Source organism: Hetaerina americana, unplaced genomic scaffold, assembly GCF_022747635.1.
Source record: "Hetaerina americana unplaced genomic scaffold, ioHetAmer1.1.p SCAF_11, whole genome shotgun sequence".
Lineage (NCBI taxonomy): Eukaryota > Metazoa > Arthropoda > Insecta > Odonata > Calopterygidae > Hetaerina > Hetaerina americana.
The window spans coordinates 21,566,972-21,589,004 of record NW_027286181.1 but is presented as its reverse complement, the minus strand read 5'-3'; the positions used below and the strand labels follow the sequence as shown (position 1 = coordinate 21,589,004).

At 41.0% G+C, this 22,033-nt stretch overlaps 1 long non-coding RNA gene and 1 other non-coding gene across 2 annotated transcripts in view; one reads left to right on the top strand and one right to left on the bottom strand.

Moving 5' to 3' along the window:
- Positions 1–22,033, top strand: part of LOC139700868 (uncharacterized) — a 398,093-nt gene that overhangs the window by 112,235 nt on the left and 263,825 nt on the right. The window lies entirely within an intron of this gene.
- On the bottom strand, positions 6,287–6,362 carry TRNAP-GGG (transfer RNA proline (anticodon GGG)). Its single transcript has one exon. It is a non-coding gene; the product is annotated as a tRNA-Pro (tRNA).

Here is a 22,033-nt window from a genome sequence, read left to right as displayed (position 1 = left end):
ATTAATTTTTGGATACTAAAAAAGTGAAAATTAATCACGCATTCTCTAGCTTGGATGTACTATGCAGCAGTGATCCTTGCTAGTCGCATACACTCTCACCCTATCAGGGCTTACGAGAGGTTTCCCTCTGCGTCAGGGGCCCACCAATCACACGTATTGAAATAAAATTAAGAAATATAATAAACGAAAAATGATCACGTGCTCTCTAGCTCGGATGTACTATATAGCATTGATCCTTGCTAGTCACAGGCACTCACCTTCAATCAGGGCTTAGGAGAGGTTCCCTCTGCGCCAGTGGCCCGTCAGTCACACGTATAATAATAAAGGCAAAATAATCACGCACTCTCTAGCTTGGATGTACTATGCAGCAGTGATCCTTGCTAGTCGCATACACTCTCACTCTATCAGGGCTTACGAGAGGTTTCCCTCTGCGTCAGGGGCCCACCAATCACACGTATTGAAATAAAATTAAGAAATATAATAAACGAAAAATGATCACGCGCTCTATAGCTCGGATGTACTATATAGCATTGATCCTTGATAGGCACAGGCACTCAACCTTCAATCAGGGCTTAGGAGAGGTTCCCTCTGCGCCAGTGGCCCGTCAGTCACACGTATAATAATAAAGGCAAAATAATCACGCACTCTCTAGCTTTGATGTACTAAGCAGCAGTGATCCTTGCTAGTCGCATACACTCCCACTCTATCAGGGCTTACGAGAGGTTTCCCTCTGCGTCAGGGGCCCACCAATCACACGTAGTGAAATAAAATTAGGAAGTATGATAAACGAAAAATGATCACGCACTCTCTAGCTCGGATTTACCATATAGCATTGATCCTTGCTAGTCACAAGCACTCACCTTCAATCAGGGGTTAGGAGAGGTTCCCTCTGCGCCAGTGGCCCGTCAGTCACACGTATAATAATAAAGGCAAAATAATCACGCACTCTCTAGCTTTGATGTACTAAGCAGCATTGATCCTTGCTAGTCGCATGCACTCACACTCTATCAGGGCTTACGAGAGGTTTCCCTCTGCGGCAGTGGCCCGCCAATCACTCACTTGCTTGGGTATGCGAAGACGCCTTAACCCTAGCAAAACTCACTCACTCACTCACAGGTCTACCGTGGAATTTCTTCCGACGTTAGTACTGTGACTCGCACTTGGTGGAAGGGTAAAGGGAGTGCCCAGAAGCTGACACAAGTGTTTCGACTGCCAAGCAGTCCTCTTCATCTCTGAAGAGTGCGTGATTATTTTGCCTTTATTATTATACGTGTGACTGACGGGCCACTGGCGCAGAGGGAACCTCTCCTAACCCCTGATTGAAGGTGAGTGCTTGTGACTAGCAAGGATCAATGCTATATGGTAAATCCGAGCTAGAGAGTGCGTGATCATTTTTCGTTTATCATACTTCCTAATTTTATTTCACTACGTGTGATTGGTGGGCCCCTGACGCAGAGGGAAACCTCTCGTAAGCCCTGATAGAGTGGGAGTGTATGCGACTAGCAAGGATCACTGCTGCTTAGTACATCAAAGCTAGAGAGTGCGTGATTATTTTGCCTTTATTATTATACGTGTGACTGACGGGCCACTGGCGCAGAGGGAACCTCTCCTAAGCCCTGATTGAAGGTTGAGTGCCTGTGCCTATCAAGGATCAATGCTATATAGTACATCCGAGCTATAGAGCGCGTGATCATTTTTCGTTTATTATATTTCTTAATTTTATTTCAATACGTGTGATTGGTGGGCCCCTGACGCAGAGGGAAACCTCTCGTAAGCCCTGATAGAGTGAGAGTGTATGCGACTAGCAAGGATCACTGCTGCATAGTACATCCAAGCTAGAGAGTGCGTGATTATTTTGCCTTTATTATTATACGTGTGACTGACGGGCCACTGGCGCAGAGGGAACCTCTCCTAAGCCCTGATTGAAGGTGAGTGCCTGTGACTAGCAAGGATCAATGCTATATAGTACATCCGAGCTAGAGAGCACGTGATCATTTTTCGTTTATTATATTTCTTAATTTTATTTCAATACGTGTGATTGGTGGGCCCCTGACGCAGAGGGAAACCTCTCGTAAGCCCTGATAGGGTGAGAGTGTATGCGACTAGCAAGGATCACTGCTGCATAGTACATCCAAGCTAGAGAATGCGTGATTAATTTTCACTTTTTTAGTATCCAAAAATTAATTTTTTTTTCCCCCCTCCATTTCATTGTTCTAACCGTTTGCGGTATTTAAATATTTCAATTATTTTCAGTTTTTTACTATTGTTAGTCTTATTTTCAGTTAATTATTTAATTTTATAATTTTTATCGATTTACTGTTTCTATTTTCTCCAATATCCCCCACCCATCCTTTGCCCATTTATAAGAGTACGGCTGGGGTGAACTCTTCCCATTATATTTATACGGCCGTAGTTACCGTTCGCTTTGTACTCGTATATGTGTATTCCTTCGTTTACAAGTAGGTAGTCGTAAATGAACGCAAACGTCATTTAAACCAAAATATCCTACACAAAGTAATTAAAGAACCGAGTCAGGAGGATTTTGAAGAATTATAACATTTTGAAAAAAATAACTGCAAATGTGGTCCAACTATTTATCTAAGCATTCTAATGCCCTTTCCTGGTGATTTGTGCTCCTAGACTCTTAAAAATAGAATCGATGAATGAAACATGAAGATGAATTTAACTTTTAACAAAATACCAGAATACGCTTATTAAACCAAAGGAAAAAGCTAAATTAATCATTATCAAATGTTACAAACTAATAACACATATCGAGGATATTCTATTGTGTACTATATCGAGAATATCTGCTGCTATCTATCATACCCTAAAGTCTCCTTATTATTGTCTGACAAACTACTAGTATAAGAAAGTTAAAGCAGCTGTTAATTTGTATACATCTCCCTGTGCATAGACACAAATTTTAATAATCTAAACACTATGATTCCAAGACCGCCGAAAACACTTCTGCAGGTGCCGTTTTTTTAAAAAACGTTATTGAGACTTTGTGACCTGTCGCACCACCAAATCAACATTTTTCACATCCATAATGCCATCGCAGCATGTTTTACTCAATTGACGATAACGTTCGATATATTACCAGTCAGGTAAGAGGTTAGAATAAATGAAATGCTGTACTTGTAAACTAAAAGACGCCATTTTAATTATTGAAAATGGTTCACACACTAGCGGTAGCTGTGGAAACACTATGAATGGTTCAGCTATTTACCTCTTTCATTTATAAAGAACGTCTGCATCTTCTCCCTTAGTATATCTATGAAATCACAGACAAGAGAAAACATTAGGGGACCTTAAAGTTAAAAGGCTAAATGTAGACTATTTAATTGCATGCTTGTCAAAATGGTAAGATTAAGCTTACTCGAGATGGATTATAATTTTTGTAGGAAGTGGTACAATATAAGTAAATCAATATTTTCAATAGAAGATAAAAGTATGTGGAATGCTATTATAGAGTTTTATTACTGATGATAATCCTGAACCGATTTTTTCGTACTAACAAGCAAGGAAGCTACGTGAACGGGATGGAGGCTAAAGTTAAATGCGTAGGCTGACTACGTGCTCCCTAAGAGGAAAGCCTTGTCAGCATGGTGTACAGAGTTCATTTAGATCAAATATAAGCAAATAGAGTGCTCAATATTTACAAATTCGGGTAGTAACCTTTATTTTCTTTACTTATTCATGGGTGAATTAACTACACTCTTATACAAAGAAAATGACGATCGTATTCCACATGCATATACAGAAGAAAACTACATCATGCACATCTAAAGAATGTCAGGTCTTCGTCTTGCTCCTTGTTTCCTCAATACTTTTAAAAGAAAGTATTCATTAAAGATGGACAGGGAGACGCGCGATGAGGATCTGTCTAGATGACGCCTCCCATCTCATAACCTTAGCTCTGTCTCTCGCTCGCATCCCCCTTAATCCGACGCCCTCATGTATCTCCCCAGACTCTCATCCTTCTCCGTATCCGCCAGCCGCAAAACCATTATCCGCTCAACATGCCAGATTTTCCTCCGATTCTCAAATTTACCTTTCTAACCCCGCCGGCACTTAAGTCCCTCAACAGAACACCCGCAACTCAAAATGAAGGCCTCTGTACCTCTAAGTAGAACGAAACGCCCACACACATAAGTAGAATAATAAATACATGAAACACACACACACACAAATAAATATGTATGTATATGTATATATATATAGATGATTTCGCCGAAGTAACATGGAAGTATTGACTATATATATTTATTTATATATATATATATATATATATATATATATATATATATTCAAACACGAAATCCCGCCAAACGGCGAATAAATACTCATATATACAGAAACAGATATAAGGAAAAGGGATAGGAACACATATAAAGGACGAACACAATAGAGGTGGGGAAGGCGGAATCGAACGGATCACAAGAGTAAAAATATTTCCTCAACCGGGACTCGAACACCGGATCTTTCCACTTGCCGGGCGGATGCTCTTAACCACTTGAGCTATCGAGGATAGTCAATTTACCCTGAGATCCGTGGGTCTAATATGTCGCCAAGAGCCCCGATTCTTTCAGCCAAGAGATGGCGTCAGGGGGCTGTTTCACCCACCAAAGGAGAAATAGACAATACACAAGGAAAGGAAAGGACAGTGGGTTAGAATTCATACAACATCATACAGGAAAGGAACAGTTCGTTTCGTGGCACGCATAGCCAGAAGAAAGAGATGAGCCACATTGGCCAAATACACATTCAAACACGAAATCCCGCCAAACGGCGAATAAATACTCATATATACAGAAACAGATATAAGGAAAAGGGATAGGAACACATATAAAGGACGAACACAATAGAGGTGGGGAAGGCGGAATCGAACGGATCACAAGAGTAAAAATATTTCCTCAACCGGGACTCGAACACCGGATCTTTCCACTTGCCGGGCGGATGCTCTTAACCACTTGAGCTATCGAGGATAGTCAATTTACCCTGAGATCCGTGGGTCTAATATGTCGCCAAGAGCCCCGATTCTTTCAGCCAAGAGATGGCGTCAGGGGGCTGTTTCACCCACCAAAGGAGAAATAGACAATACACAAGGAAAGGAAAGGACAGTGGGTTAGAATTCATACAACATCATACAGGAAAGGAACAGTGCGTTTCGTGGCACGCATAGCCAGAAGAAAGAGATGAGCCACATTGGCCAAATACACATTCAAACACGAAATCCCGCCAAACGGCGAATAAATACTCATATATACAGAAACAGATATAAGGAAAAGGGATAGGAACACATATAAAGGACGAACACAATAGAGGTGGGGAAGGCGGAATCGAACGGATCACAAGAGTAAAAATATTTCCTCAACCGGGACTCGAACACCGGATCTTTCCACTTGCCGGGCGGATGCTCTTAACCACTTGAGCTATCGAGGATAGTCAATTTACCCTGAGATCCGTGGGTCTAATATGTCGCCAAGAGCCCCGATTCTTTCAGCCAAGAAATGGCGTCAGGGGGCTGTTTCACCCACCAAAGGAGAAATAGACAATACACAAGGAAAGGATAGGACAGTGGGTTAGAATTCATACAACATCATACAGGAAAGGAACAGTGCGTTTCGTGGCACGCATAGCCAGAAGAAAGAGATGAGCCACATTGGCCAAATACACATTCAAACACGAAATCCCGCCAAACCGCGAATAAATACTCATATATACAGAAACAGATATAAGGAAAAGGGATAGGAACACATATAAAGGACGAACACAATAGAGGTGGGGAAGGCGGAATCGAACGGATCACAAGAGTAAAAATATTTCCTCAACCGGGACTCGAACACCGGATCTTTCCACTTGCCGGGCGGATGCTCTTAACCACTTGAGCTATCGAGGATAGTCAATTTACCCTGAGATCCGTGGGTCTAATATGTCGCCAAGAGCCCCGATTCTTTCAGCCAAGAGATTGCGTCAGGGGGCTGTTTCACCCACCAAAGGAGAAATAGACAATACACAAGGAAAGGAAAGGACAGTGGGTTAGAATTCATACAACATCATACAGGAAAGGAACAGTGCGTTTCGTGGCACGCATAGCCAGAAGAAAGAGATGAGCCACATTGGCCAAATACACATTCAAACACGAAATCCCGCCAAACGGCGAATAAATACTCATATATACAGAAACAGATATAAGGAAAAGGGATAGGAACACATATAAAGGACGAACACAATAGAGGTGGGGAAGGCGGAATCGAACGGATCACAAGAGTAAAAATATTTCCTCAACCGGGACTCGAACACCGGATCTTTCCACTTCCCGGGCGGATGCTCTTAACCACTTGAGCTATCGAGGATAGTCAATTTACCCTGAGATCCGTGGGTCTAATATGTCGCCAAGAGCCCCGATTCTTTCAGCCAAGAAATTGCGTCAGGGGGCTGTTTCACCCACCAAAGGAGAAATAGACAATACACAAGGAAAGGAAAGGACAGTGGGTTAGAATTCATACAACATCATACAGGAAAGGAACAGTGCGTTTCGTGGCACGCATAGCCAGAAGAAAGAGATGAGCCACATTGGCCAAATACACATTCAAACACGAAATCCCGCCAAACGGCGAATAAATACTCATATATACAGAAACAGATATAAGGAAAAGGGATAGGAACACATATAAAGGACGAACACAATAGAGGTGGGGAAGGCGGAATCGAACGGATCACAAGAGTAAAAATATTTCCTCAACCGGGACTCGAACACCGGATCTTTCCACTTGCCGGGCGGATGCTCTTAACCACTTGAGCTATCGAGGATAGTCAAATTTATAGTCGTGTTTGAATGTGTATTTGGCCAATGTGGCTCATCTCTTTCTTCTGGCTATGCGTGCCACGAAACGCACTGTTCCTTTCCTGTATGATGTTGTATGAATTCTAACCCACTGTCCTTTCCTTTCCTTGTGTATTGTCTATTTCTCCTTTGGTGGGTGAAACAGCCCCCTGACGCCATCTCTTGGCTGAAAGAATCGGGGCTCTTGGCGACATATTAGACCCACGGATCTCAGGGTAAATTGACTATCCTCGATAGCTCAAGTGGTTAAGAGCATCCGCCCGGCAAGTGGAAAGATCCGGTGTTCGAGTCCCGGTTGAGGAAATATTTTTACTCTTGTGATCCGTTCGATTCCGCCTTCCCCACCTCTATTGTGTTCGTCCTTTATATGTGTTCCTATCCCTTTTCCTTATATCTGTTTCTGTATATATGAGTATTTATTCGCCGTTTGGCGGGATTTCGTGTTTGAATGTGTATTTGGCCAATGTGGCTCATCTCTTTCTTCTGGCTATGCGTGCCACGAAACGCACTGTTCCTTTCCTGTATGATGTTGTATGAATTCTAACCCACTGTCCTTTCCTTTCCTTGTGTATTGTCTATTTCTCCTTTGGTGGGTGAAACAGCCCCCTGACGCCATCTCTTGGCTGAATGAATCGGGGCTCTTGGCGACATATTAGACCCACGGATCTCAGGGTAAATTGACTATCCTCGATAGCTCAAGTGGTTAAGAGCATCCGCCCGGCAAGTGGAAAGATCCGGTGTTCGAGTCCCGGTTGAGGAAATTTTTTTACTCTTGTGATCCGTTCGATTCCGCCTTCCCCACCTCTATTGTGTTCGTCCTTTATATGTGTTCCTATCCCTTTTCCTTATATCTGTTTCTATATATATATATATATATATATATATATATATATATATATATATATATATATATATATATATATATATATATATATATATATATATATATATATATATACAGGGTTCGTCCGGAAAATAAGCGTACTGAGCTCAGGAAAAAAAAATTATTACACTTTTACATTTCTTAAGCTAATATTCCTCATAATAGGACCCTTGTGAGTCGATACACTTGTTCCAGCGGCGTTTCCATTCCTGGAACGCTCCCGCGAAGGCATCATCGGGAACCCCTCGAAGACACGTCGTCACGGCCTCTTTGACGGCGTCCAAAGTCCCGTATCGCGTTCCTTTCAAACTCCTCTTTTTCTTCGGGAACAGAGAGAAGTCCGGTGGTGCCAAGTCCGGGCTGTAGGGTGGGTGCGGCAGCGTTGCCACGCCGTGCTTGGCCAAGAAGTCCGACACGACAAGCGCGGTGTGACACGGCGCATTGTCGTGATGCAGCCGCCAGATGTTTTTGATCGCTGGCCGGACGCGGGCGACTCGTGCACTATTGTTTTTGGCACATTACACTGCTCTGCTATCATCCGAACACTAAGACGACGATCAGAGTTCAGTACATCGCGAACTTTTCGCACATTTTCGTCGGTGAGTGTCGTTGATGGGCGTCCAGGCCGTGGTTCGTCGTCGACCTCTTCTCTGCCCTCCACGAACATCTTGTGCCACCGAAAGATCATGTTTCTGGACATGGCTGACTCCCCGTAAGCCTGGTTAATCATACCGACAGTTTCGGTAGACGATTTCCCAAGCTTTACCGCAAATTTGATGGAATAACGCTGCTCCAAAAACTTCGGCATCGCGTTCCGTGACGTGGGTCGAGCGTGGAGGTTCGCGTTAACAGAGCTCCTCACTACACCACAGCTCAGAGCCGACTGCCTTTTTCAGCGTCGCTTGCCAATGTACCCCCCTCCAATCGCAGCCCGTCAGAGTGGTGCTGGGCGCGCCTGGAGCGGCGGGAAAAAATCAGTACACTTATTTTCCGGACGAACCCTGTATATATATACGAGGGTCATCCGGAAAGTAGTACCCGTTCGTGAAATAAAGACACAAAAGTAAATATTAACAAACATAAAAAATTTTATTTGAAAGAGGATACTTTAAACTACTTCTCAACATAATCTCCAAGCAAATTAAGGCATTTGTCATAACGTGTGACAAGTTTCTGTATTCCTGCTGCATAGTCCTTCGCCGCCAGCTCATTGAGATACGCGAGGGACCCATCTTGCACAAATTTTTGCATAATGCAGATGGTGTTTAACAATTTCATGAACAATTGTTCGAGAAACATTGGGAAAATGCTCACAGATGTCATCAATTGTGACGCGCCGATCGTTCCTCACGAATTCGTCAACTGAGCTCACCAGTTGGTCTGTAATGACAGACGGTCTCTCCGAACGCTCATCGTCGTGTGTGTTCCCCCTCCCCATGTTGAAGTTGCGACACCACCGCCGAACAGACGACTCGTCCATTACATTGTCTCCATACACCTCCTTTAATTGGCGATGAATATCACATGGGCGAACGTTTCTTGCATTGAGGAATTTAATCACTGCCCTCACTTCACAACTGGCGGCGTTCTCAATTTTTTTAAACATTGTAAACAATCACAGAAACAACACAGGCAATGCTAGCGTCACGCAACTTGGCTCAGAGAAGGCAGACAAGCCACTGAAGCTATCTGACCTCGTCCAGCGGCTACTCGCGTCGTCAGCACTTCATGCGGCACGAACGGGTACTACTTTCCGGATGACCCTCGTATATATATTGGGTCGCGGTAGTCCAGGGGGCAGAGCGTTGGACTGCTGACTGGAGGGGCCCGCGTTCTATTCCCGGGCAAGGCACTCTGAGCACCTACAGCTCCACCCAAGCTATGAGATTTTTTGAGTACCACATCTTCCTGGGAAACCATAACTGGCACAGGGAAAGGAACTGCTCCCCCTACCCTTATGTGTGAATTTCACACGCCGTCGGCTTAGTACTGGGTGAATTCTACCATCACCTACCAAACCGACCTTCGAGTTGATAACTGTGTTTATAGTTTACATATATATACATACATGTGTGTGTGTGTGGAAATATATATATATATATATATATATATATATATATATATATATATATATATATATATATATATATATATATATATATATATATATATATATATACATATATATATACATATACCGAGGGGATAAAACGAGGGGGTACTAGAAGACAAGAGAACTCGAGTAGAAAATGCTTCCTTGGGAAACTCTCCTAACACTTAAGACTAAACAATATGAATAATTTATTTCAAAATAATATTTGATGCGTAATATAATCGATTCACGTTCGAGGTTGGCTGGTGCAGAGTAATATTTGGATACACTGATCGATGCACGAAAATATTCATGACACACTCCGTTTTTCGATACCTCTGGACATATACGCCCGATATTTGTCATCCCGATATATTCTTGTCACATCTACGTTCCTTTTACGTGGGCGTTCGAAATTTGGAAATTGACTGGGACACTAGTCGAACGGTACACCTGGAAGATTTGACAGGAGGATGGGTTGAAGAGCTGGGTTTTCAAGAAGGGACGAAAGGAGAGTTGAAATGGGTCAGACGGGAGATGAAGGAAGTCAGTGAGAAAAGGAGAAGGAATGAGATCGAAGAATTGAAAGATCTTATGAGACGGGGTGATGATAGATGGGTTTGAAGAAGCAAGTCCTGCATGCGAAATGGCTTGATAAGAAAAATGGCAACATGGCAACCGCGTGTAACTTCCATCTAATTCCCCCCTCCTCAAGCCACGTCAACTCTTAACCCCAGAAGTCGTTTCGTGCTTACGGCCACCTGAAGAGAATCTAATGCATTCCACCGATGTTAACGTTTTAAGTAAAGAAAAGAAGTGAAGCATATTGGAAAGGAGTGTTGCTATGGAGATCGCCCTCAGGATTGTGGGTGGGACTATTCTGTAGTACCTCTTCCTCATTTTTTTTATATTCTCTCCATAAATCACCCGGAATGGAAGTTAATTGCTTGCATTATTTATATGTTCCCTCTAACGGGCAAAGGAACAATTCCAAAGGAGATAATTATAAAATGGCTAGCGAATTGAGGATTAAGAAGGGCGGATCATGGATGTGGTTAAACGATGCCTTAAACTTTGACGAGCTCGTCTTTAGCATTTATGCAAATGACTCCCCCATTAGTAGATGGGGAAGGGAGGTTGGACATTAATTGAGAAATATCCGTCTTCTCGTCTTACGGGAGAATTCTTCCTTACGATCTCAGAAACAGTTGAGAATGACTCGGGCTCCCCTTTGCTCGTATTACGCTACCAATTGAATTAAATTAATGCAAATGACGTCAAGTGAAAGACGCAGAAATACGCGTTTCCGTTTCACCTCTGCGGTCCAAATGGACTGGCTTCAAGGTGGAATTCGTGCGCAAGAGCCATGGTTTCTCAAAAAGTACCTCCAAGAATGAGAGCCCAATCTTCATGCGACGTTTAAGTGTAAGTGTTCAATCGCACAGGTTGGATATTTTGAAACCAGCGTTGCCGAACATCCTCTCACGTATTCTCTTTTAACTTTCTACGTCGTTAATTTTCGAAGACTTCAGTAAATTTGGTATCGTGGCTCTTTTCTTGCACTTCCTCATGACAGAAGTTTGCAGTGCCAAGACCTATCACAAATCTACCCTAACTCGGCAGAATACCATAAAACATATCTACATCTACAACCACACAATACCTCGCAAGCCGCCGCAAGGGCGTGTGGCGGGTGTGTTAGGTCACCAGCCATGCATGTAGAATATGGCTTTAAAAGCCTGTAATATGTCTTTAACATTCTCAGATAAGTAATCTGTCTCAAATTTACGCAGTGAGGTTAACATTTACTTAAGCCTACGGTGAACTAGCGGCTCTAATCCTTATTCTTCCAATAGTGTAGTGATACTGCTACCTTGTTCATAATAACTTTCCCCAAACGTAGCTGCTGCCAATTTGCACTTCTCTTCTACGGGCTGTGACCTAACACCCTCTGCCACACGCCCTTGCGGTGGTTTGAGGGGTATTATGTAGATGAAGCTTGATCTAGTTCCAAAATTAAGCCTACTTCATGAGGATCCCATACACTTTAAGCACACTCGAGGTGGGGCCTCACTAACGTGAAATAACAAATTTCCTTGGCCCTTTCATTGCAATTCCCAAGTATTCTTTTTTATGAGTCTATTAATTTTAATTAGCTATTCCGTAAATGTCACGATTGTGTTTTCTCCTAGACATATTCGTAGTTACCGTTACCCCTACAAACAAATAGTGGTGGATTTCATAATTACCCATATTGGCTATTAACATAGGTGAAACCGAACATATCTCGAGGAGAGGCTATCATTGTGATCCATTTAGCAGTGCTAAGTTTTACGGCGAAGGTAGTTGTTGCAAGGTTCATAATTATAATTTTGCGCATTGTCGTGATAATGGGAAAAATGTATGTGTACCCAATTATCCCATTATCCATTTTCGGAGACTGAACAAACGTATTTCAGAGGGACACTTAGATTTTATTCCTACCATTATTTATGGTTGTAGAAAGAAGCCTATCTTTAATGAGGGACGCACTGAGGAATTAATATCGTGCGCAGGTGCGAAAGGATTTCCGCCGACTTTGTCGCGTGGGTGCTTAAACCAAGCGACTCAGTAAATTCAATTTTATGAGCACTCTAATGAACACCCGGTGCGGAATTCCTGCAAACCCTCTCAAGGAAGTGAGACGAAACGCGCTCGACTCGAGACAACGATCGCAAGTAAGGGACCATTGTGGAACGACTTCCCCTTTTGACGCCTATGAATGGTGACGAGATAGCCAGACAAAACCACCGGCAGTGATTTGGCAACATGGCAACGCTTTTCAATACTCCAAAGATCTAGGTTGAGAGAGCGACGCAACAGATTTTTATCACGACATAATGCTTTTACGGTTTTACAAGAGTAGAGAGGAAATTCAACGACACTGGAATGAATTAGTGGCTACGTCACATTCAAGCTAAAATAAAATATATAGCTGGTACATTTCTCAGTTAACCAACCTTTCTTTGCTGGAACAATATCATTGAAATGGATTCTGTAAGAGAACTTTTCTTTCAATGCATAGTTCTAAATTGATATCGCATTAATTTTTGTATTTCTCCATAAGCACTGCCCCTCTAGTTATGCTTAGGAACATGAAGTGAGATATAAGATAACAAAGCGCGCGTTATAAATTTATATGGCTAGATTATAAACCCTTATTGGCACCAATGTTTATAATATTTCAAGTGTCGTCTTGAATGATACACAGCGTACAAGTCATTTCAGTTTTTCAGGTGATCATCAAAAGGACGAAATTCTTCTGCAACTCTGAAATATGTATGGTAAAAATGTATGCAAAATTCATATATCTCGCCAGTTGATTTGCCCTCTCGTCTGGAATGGTGTTAGTCTTTCAAGACTACGTCATTATTTCTGGTGATTGAACTCCTATAGCTGAGATGAGTTCCTTGAGAGTGATCGTTTCCATTTCGTTTGAAAGTTTTTGAGTGCCAGCAATGTTGTTTCCTGAAAATATGAAATAATAGCCATGTTAAATAAATGAAACCCGCTTTTTGGATTTACAATTTGAAAAATAAAAAGGGTTACCATTACATGACGTGTGAAGATATAGGGGTTACGAGAGCGTCATCATGCCACTACTTCTAAATGTAATACGATCACCTTAACATACAGTTTTTTTTGAAACTATGCCAGTAGATAACATTGGTTACAAGGTCTATACGGAAAAGGATGAGACTGGTTTGGTACTACGCGCCAACTGCTTCACATATCACAATCAGTAAGATTTAATCTTATAGCGTCTAGCTGCGAGAAGTAAATCGCCGCCTTGATCGTGGCCCTATTTCAACTTGTCTCCGCACAAAAGCGATTCTTGTCTGAACTCTCAGATGTTTGCTTCAAAAACAATTTCAAACAGGTATGTGCCGCGAGTGCAAACGGATGAACAGCGACAATGACATCTTGACCAGCCAAAAACGGCTCGGTTGTTCAAACGACGGCCGATATTTTTTAAATACAAATGCCATAAGTGACGAAACCTGGTAATGTTATAGAAACTAAAGTTCAGTGTTCATAGTGGAGGGGGTCATCTTCTCCACGACCTAAAAATGCTCGAATGATGTGATCGAATGTGAAGATCATCTTGATCGTTTTCTTCCGTTAGGAAGGGATTATTCAATATGAATATGTACCTAAAGGGCAAACAGTGAAAAGGCGGCAATGTATAAATATAGGAAGATTAAGACACGCAATGTTACGGAAGAGACAAAAAATGTTGAAAAACAAGTCTTGGTGCTTCCATCACAACAACGCACCAGCGCACGCATCATTGATTATTAATGAGTTTTTGCCCAAAAACAGAACACCAGTGATCCCCCAGGCATACATGTGTATTTGTGCGCATATATATATATATATATATATATATATATATATATATATATATATAATGAGTGTGTGTACACACATACACCTGGGAATCAGTGATGAAACGCACTTTAATTCCATTTCTATTAGTATTAAAATGACAAGATTTTTATATGATTATATATTTTATCTTTGACATTGTCCCAAATATTTACTGACTTTGAAATCACTGCAATATTGGACAGCATTTTGCAAGATTTATTTAAGATATTATTAATAGAAGTCTTCCGGATTTGAATATATTTTTAATGGACCTTGAGACTACACACAATTGTATTCTCGTAATTGTATCGTATATTCTCACTAACATGGTGCAAATATCTTTAGATCCCATTATAAATATTATACTGAGCCATTCTTAATCTCTGCCTGATATTTTTAACTCTTGTGCTCTTGGAAACGTCCTAATATCCCTAGCTCCTATTTTCACGGTGGTCTGCATCTACCGTTTCAAAGTCTCTCTACTGTTATTCGCTCTATCGTGCAAGGATTTCGTGATATGACGACCGCGAGAGTGCACAAACAGGTTTCTAATAACAGTTGTTATTAATAACTTGTATATATATATAATATACAATAGCTTACCTTAAATTATTTTTAAAATGTTGTTGCGCTAGATTAAAAAGCTCGCCACGTTGTAATTTTTCCTGCTCAATTCAACTCAATATTCTACTGCCATTATAATCAAACTTTATACCATACTTCTTGCACTTTAATTTATATGAATGTACCCGAAATCATCACAAAATATTATGAAAATTGCTATAAAAATAATTGATCAAAAACTTGTCATGAAAATGATTATGTTGAATTATCAAATGCTGAACACATCCAAGACTTCACTATGAGTAATCACCACGCTTTTTATTTACTTAAGTTATTATGGAGTTAATATTGTTCGCAATTTTTTCAACTGTACGCATATTACTTTTGTAAATTTTCCTTTAATAATTTTTCATGTGTTTGGTGTAAAATATTACGCATATGATTTTATTTTTTTAATGCAGAGCCTAACAACCATGAAAGTGATAAGTAGGTTTTAAATTTCGGAATGTCTTCTTGGGATATCGTGATTCTGGTATCGGGACGGGTAAAACGATACACAAACAATATACATGAATCGTTATTTTTTCCGAGTAGGCTACACCGTCTCTCGTCACGAATCCGCTCGTGCCTTTTTGTCCTAATCTACAAAAATATAATAGAAATGACTTCCCATAATCAAACTGAAGTTCCGTAAAATACATCAGGCCATAGAATCACACTCTCTGACGGTCTTAAAGTTGGCAGTCTATGGGAAGGATGCACATCAAACGAAAAGTATACCCCCCCCCCGCGACAAGACTCGTTGGTGGCGCGAAAACTTCCACCTCGCCCGCCTTTTGACGTCTCAAAGAGAAACACGAACCCGGGTGCACTCCCTCATCTCTTTGCGAAACTTATTGTTAGCTCATTAGCCGATTCCTCTTCCCTGACGCCTGGCGCGCGCGCTCACGGGAGAGGAAAATGAGAAGACGTCCGACCTCCCCCTTTCAACCCCCGGCGAGATAAAACCCACACGGTCGGGAAGGTTTGTTGGGGAAGAGGAGGAGAAGGGACATAAGTTGGCGACATAATTTGAATTTATGGGCATTAAACCTGAGAGCATATACATTTTCTCTCCACCCCCAACCCCTCGCTCTCTCTCCATCCCAAAACGCCTCACACCCCTCTACTCCGCAACTCCTCACCGTTCTTCCTCCGCTCAGCTCGCGCCTTTGAGTTATCCGAGACGCTGCAAAAGGGTTTTACGCTAACCCGAGTCGGTGAGTGAGTGAGTGAAGGGGATAGAGAGGCATCCGAGGTGTGTTACGGACGAGAGGGGAAGAGAGGATGTATTCGCGTCGGAAGAGAGGGAGGGTGGGGACGGAAGAGCTTTTTAAGGACCGGAGCGCTGCGGCTAAGATGGCGGGAAGGAGCAAGTAGGGAGAGGGAGGAAGAAATGAGTGAGCGGGGTGGGTGTCGCGATGATAGGTTGGGAAAAAAATGCAAATGGGATGTGGAGAATCCAAGGACGGAGTATACACGAGCGCGATGTAACGCAACAGTACTCTTGTGACCATGTAACACAACGTGATACAACTATGAATTTTTGCGTGTGTTAAGTGACGTAACGGTGTTTTTGCGACGATATAACGTAATGTGATGTAAATATGTGTGTTTGATATGCGATGTAAGGTAATGTAAAAGTACAAATGTGACAATGTAAAGGTACGACTTATAGTAAATGTGGTTGTGTGACTGTGTACCGTGGGGATACGTAAATTTGAAGGTGCTACAATTCAACACAATGCAATGCGATGTGAATATGGTTTTTGTCTGCAACGTGACTCAACGTAAAGGTGGTGGGGTAACCCAACATTATGTCCAGTTTTGCACTAATCTGTGGGGATGTTCGTAGCGTAACGCGAGTGTGACATGGTTTTTATAGTGACGTGACGAGGGTGGAATTTCACGAGTAAGTGGTCGTTCCGATCGCCCGAATAAGTTTGGTCTTGTTGTACGAAAACAAATGAGCGTAGAACGCGTAGCGATTCAACAAGTCCTTCGGCGATCTCGTCTCCTATTTCGTCTTCGTGAGCTTCTACCTTCCTCGAGTTAACCATGGCGCGTGAATTTTGATTAGCTGCTGCATTTCCGGGCGAAACCAGATGCGATATAGTCACCACACTTTTCAAGCGTATCTGGAAGGATAAATTACTTGCAATTTGCAACTTTGCAAATTGGAGCATTAGTCATCGGTGACAAACATTGAAATCCATCAGTAGGCTCTCATGTTAATGCGTAGTTTTGAAATATGAAGCCATTTCGTGTTTGGGCACACCTCCCCTCTGCTTTGTCCTTCGACGGCAAGAGTCACCGTGTTGGTAGTGAGGATTCTTCATCAAGTTTCAATATGAGGTTTATTTCAGCAGCCGTATTTGTTACTTTTTCTTTCAAATGGCAGTATATTATGCAAATTTATGAAGCATTTTCAAGCACTATCAGTCCTGTTACAAGAACTCTCCTCTTCCCCATTGGTCGGACCTTTGAACTTCAATTAGTTAATAATCGGACTTAAGGCTTTACATGTCACAATTTACACCTCAAAGTGAAATACTCATGATCCTGTATCCAACCGAGGCAAAGGGCAAAAACTCACAAAAAATCTGTTTTCTGCCTGTCAGAAAGCGCCTTTTTATCAGTGGATAAATAAAAAAGTTTATTAAATCATAAATTACATTACTATAAATTTAATTAAATTAATTTGAAATTTGAAATTAAACATTTAGAGCAACAATATGAAGCAGAAATTAAGTGTATATATTTTCGCTTCAATTTAGGGTTTTCGTGTCGCCACTTGGCCCTTATACAAGTAGGTATATAGTTCAACCACATTGGTCTATTGGTTTTCATTAGTCAAATACCAAGTTGGAATTTACTGCCCTGAAAATACGTTTCTTCCCCGTGCTGTAGATTGTATATCGGTTCTCTTTGCAATAGTTAATAGGAGTATTTAATCTCGATTATTTCCCAGTTAAGAGTAAATAAGTCTGAGTTAGGCAATAATAACAATATGGTTTCCTCTCTCTATCTCACTCTATCTCTCTCTCTCTCTCTCTCTCTCTCTCTATATATATATATATATATATATATATATATATATATATATATATATATATATATATATATATATATATATATATATATATATATATCGAAGGAGTAGAAACACTATTCCACCCAAAATGTCTATTCTCTATCTTGCTCTCTCAGTATTTCCCCTTCTCATCTTCCCTCCCTTTTTCCCTTCTGCCGTCTTCAGCGTTCTACATATTCCTGTATTTCCTATCAGGTTCTACGATATCAACTTGTCCTGTCTTTTTCGAATTTCTCCCAACTACCATATCCCTTTCCTTACCATGCCTACCATCGTCCACTTTTCTATCTGTCCATTTTATTTTCTCCATTCTTCTCCACACCCACATCTCAAAGGCATCTTATCTAAGCTTAGCTTACTGCCTTTATGACCATGTTTCCGAGTCATACAAAATAATGCTCTAAATCAAAGTTTCCAAAAGTATTTTATTTACTAATCGTTTAAGTTGCCTGGTATCCAATCCCGCTATTTTTTAAAAGTTTCTTTACAAAGACTTCTTTACCTTAAGTAATTAATATATTTAATGTACCTACCACTCAGTCCACCCTATCACAATAAAATTAATTCAGTATTATTAAAAGTTACAGCTTAAGTTCAAAATACTGATTGATGATATCACTTATAATATAGCAACATAATTTATGAATTGATATCATTGATCAAATAAATAGTATTTTGAAACGCACTGTCACTGGTACGTCATTACGAAGACCAGAATCAGTCCGTAGGACATAATTAATTAAGAATAGAAGCTAGTAAACGCGGTCGAGAAGACACGGGACACAGTTCGCCACGGGTTATGTTATTTTTTGGTTCTCGTAGAATTTACATGCCTCCTAATCGAAAGATCGAGACCTTAAAAAGTAAGGCATGGAGACTCGCGTCGCCCCCAAGCAGTGAAGCACTGCCCAGGCGAATATCCCGAACATACCGACCACTCGACGCGCAAATTGGACCCTCTGACTCGCACCAGCGAACTTTGCCACGGCAGTGAAACATCGATTACCTACTACCGGGCTCACACCCTATGCTTGGAGAGGGAGGGGGTTTAACGACCTGTAGCTCCATAGTGACGCATGAGTGCAATGCATTTTCCCATCCCGCCAGTGAAAACGTGTTGGTTTGACACCCTTACCGTTACCCATTAATTTCCAATAAGTTTTCAACAACCTTGAGCCTACATATTAAACGTACCATATGCCCATTTGCTTCCGCAGGCGATGCCATAATTTAAAGACCTGAGGTGGAAGTTAAGAGATCTTGGAGAGCATTGAACCTTGCATATTGCTTCTTTGCCTAAGTTTGAATGTATGGATTAAAGTATAAATCGATAGATTATTCTCAATTTAGATAAATGAACAGAAAGCGAAATGGACTACGATATCGTACAAAATACGAGTCATATTTGAAAACTATGGGCTGTTTTCTTATATTTAAATATTGGCGGATTTCAACAAATTTTGTACGATTGAAGCCGATTAGCCGAAAGAAGTACTTTTATTTTGGATTCAGTAATTGTTTGTCTGGCGGTGAATGCAGATAACAATGTCCTCGAAAATCGTTGCTACCGATAGTTAGGAAGTTCGTGCTATGATTCGATTTTTGTGTGCAAAAAGATCGATCAGCTTCCCAAATTCACCGGACGTTTTGCCAAATTTATTTTGAGTGGTCGAATGTTTTTGGACCGCTATCAACAAGACTGAGCTTGCACATAGCAACTATTTCCTCTTCTAGCACTTGAAAAACTGGCTTGGTTTACAATGGTTTGAATACGACGAGGAACTTAAGATCGCTGCTTACAACTGATTCATATTTCCAGGCGGGGAACTTCCATGCTAAGGAATTCAAGAAACTGATGGCGCGTTAAGAGAAGAGCTTAATAGGTGTGAGAAAGTGAGGTACTAGGAAACTAAAACCTTCAAATAAAAACTATTTCAACCAATTCATTTTTTCAATAACCAAACGGACCTAACTTAAAAAATAACCAGCGCATTAAGTCTGTAGACATAATTGGAGGGGGCGATAAAACCGTGTAGCTCTCGCGTGAATATGTATGCCTAAGGTAAAGTAAATATGGTCATCTAACCTCGCGATCTAATTAATGCGAGGTGATAATGAACACGTCTAGCCAGTCATTGCGAAAATGGCACCGCAAGAAGTAAAACGTGGCGGGCAACAAAGAGAAAAAGTACGATTCTCTGTAGGAAGTTCAATGAAGAGTCAACTTTCTAAGCATCAGTTGTCCTGATTGTCAATCATCCAAAAACTGCCTGAGAATATTAACGCGGATCAGACGTGTCATATTACGTTATGAATTTGACACGATATAGTTTTTAGCTTTAGCACTACTCACGCAATATTCAACAGTTTGTGACCGTGTGTTGGGTTAATAAAAATAATCATACAATGATATGGTTTACAGGAAGAAATGTTTTACTCAATAATTTTACAATTAAATTCAACATACTGCAAAGTGAATACTTAGGAGGCTAAAAAATTACGTATATTATTACTATTAAGTGAGACGACTCATAGCTAAAAATAATTATTTCATTAGGGTTAGGTGGGTAATTATATAAGGGGTAGGATGTTCACGGAATGAAGGAAATTTAGATAAATTCCTGACGCCCAATCTAGGCTACTCTAATAACTCTACTCTATTAGTCTACTGTAATAATGAAAAGCGCCATGGGGTCACACAATTCAACGACCTATCCGACGGACGGCGAACTTCACTTGTGGTGTAGGTAGGAAATGGGAAAATGCTGAGAAAGGAACCGAACCAGGGACCTTAAGGTGAGAAGCTAGTGCACCAGACAGGCCACAGGCCCAATCCTGCAAGCACATTTATTAGTATTGATTCATTAATGTGTTTGATTACCCGTAAAGTATCAATGAGTTTCCGAACCTCCCTTGCCCTTAATTCAAAATATCGATTACCCATTATAAAACTAAAAAGAGGGCGGTATCTTTTGCTCTCCCTTAGCACAGTGAGATGTGACGATAAACTTCCGAGTGTAGTCCCTTTATCTCTTTCACTCAATAAGGTTGCACACGACTCTTTTATTGAGGGAAACGAAAGGGAAAGAAGGGGAAGAACACAGCAGCCACGCGCGCCAAGTGTGATTAACACCCCCAATTACCCCCACCCCTCCTTCCTCCCTTATGGAGGACTAGATGCGCAGATAAGGAAAAGGGGGAGAAAGGCGTGGAATGAATGGACTTGATGGGGAGTGTGGTGCGCTAGAATTTTTTTTCAGACTCTTTTGTCAAGTTGGCGAGACAGTGGGAGACAAAAAAGAGATATTACAGCGGACGCCTGCAAAGGGAAAATGGCGAGGCCCGGAAATTAAGATGGAGGTGAAGGATGGAATTGGCCGGCGGGAAAATGCGACGGGAGATGAAAGGAGGGTATCTTTGGCGGTAAACACTGCGGAGGCATTGTGTTTGTAACGGTGGGGGATGATGGGTGGGAATCGTCTGGAGCAGTTGCGTAGACAAAAGAGTGGAAAGAGTAGATGTGAACATCCCTTTCGAAATGCAAAAAGGATTATCCAGAATTTCACAAGTGCAATAAGTTCCGAAATTTCATAACGAAAAGCAAACATCCTTTCGATATTTGGAAAAAATTTTATGAAGTAAATTTTATAAAATAATATATACATTTACATATTATCGGAACTCTCTCGTGCAAGAGAGTTCTGAGTGCGAGTTTTATTTCACGAGAGAGTAGAAAACTTCAGCAAATAATGATTGGAGAAATATTTGAAACTTGTTTTTTTATTATATGGCCCTGGTTTTTGCGCATGAATTCCGTTATTAGGGTGAAAATCAAATAATATTAAAGTCGCATATACTCGTATATCCAAGGAGTGTGCTTATTATAATCCTACTCTACTAAAAAAAGGGCGCTTCGTTCGTAGCAGAGAATAATATTTCTGGTCGGTTCAGAATAAATATTATTTCATGTCTCTTTTCATATATGAGTTTGTGAATGAGCTTCGATCCTCCATTTTTTTATTAATAATAATTTCAATATGCGATGATTATTCGCTACACAAATATAATTAGAAAAAACGACACAAATAATGTAAATTA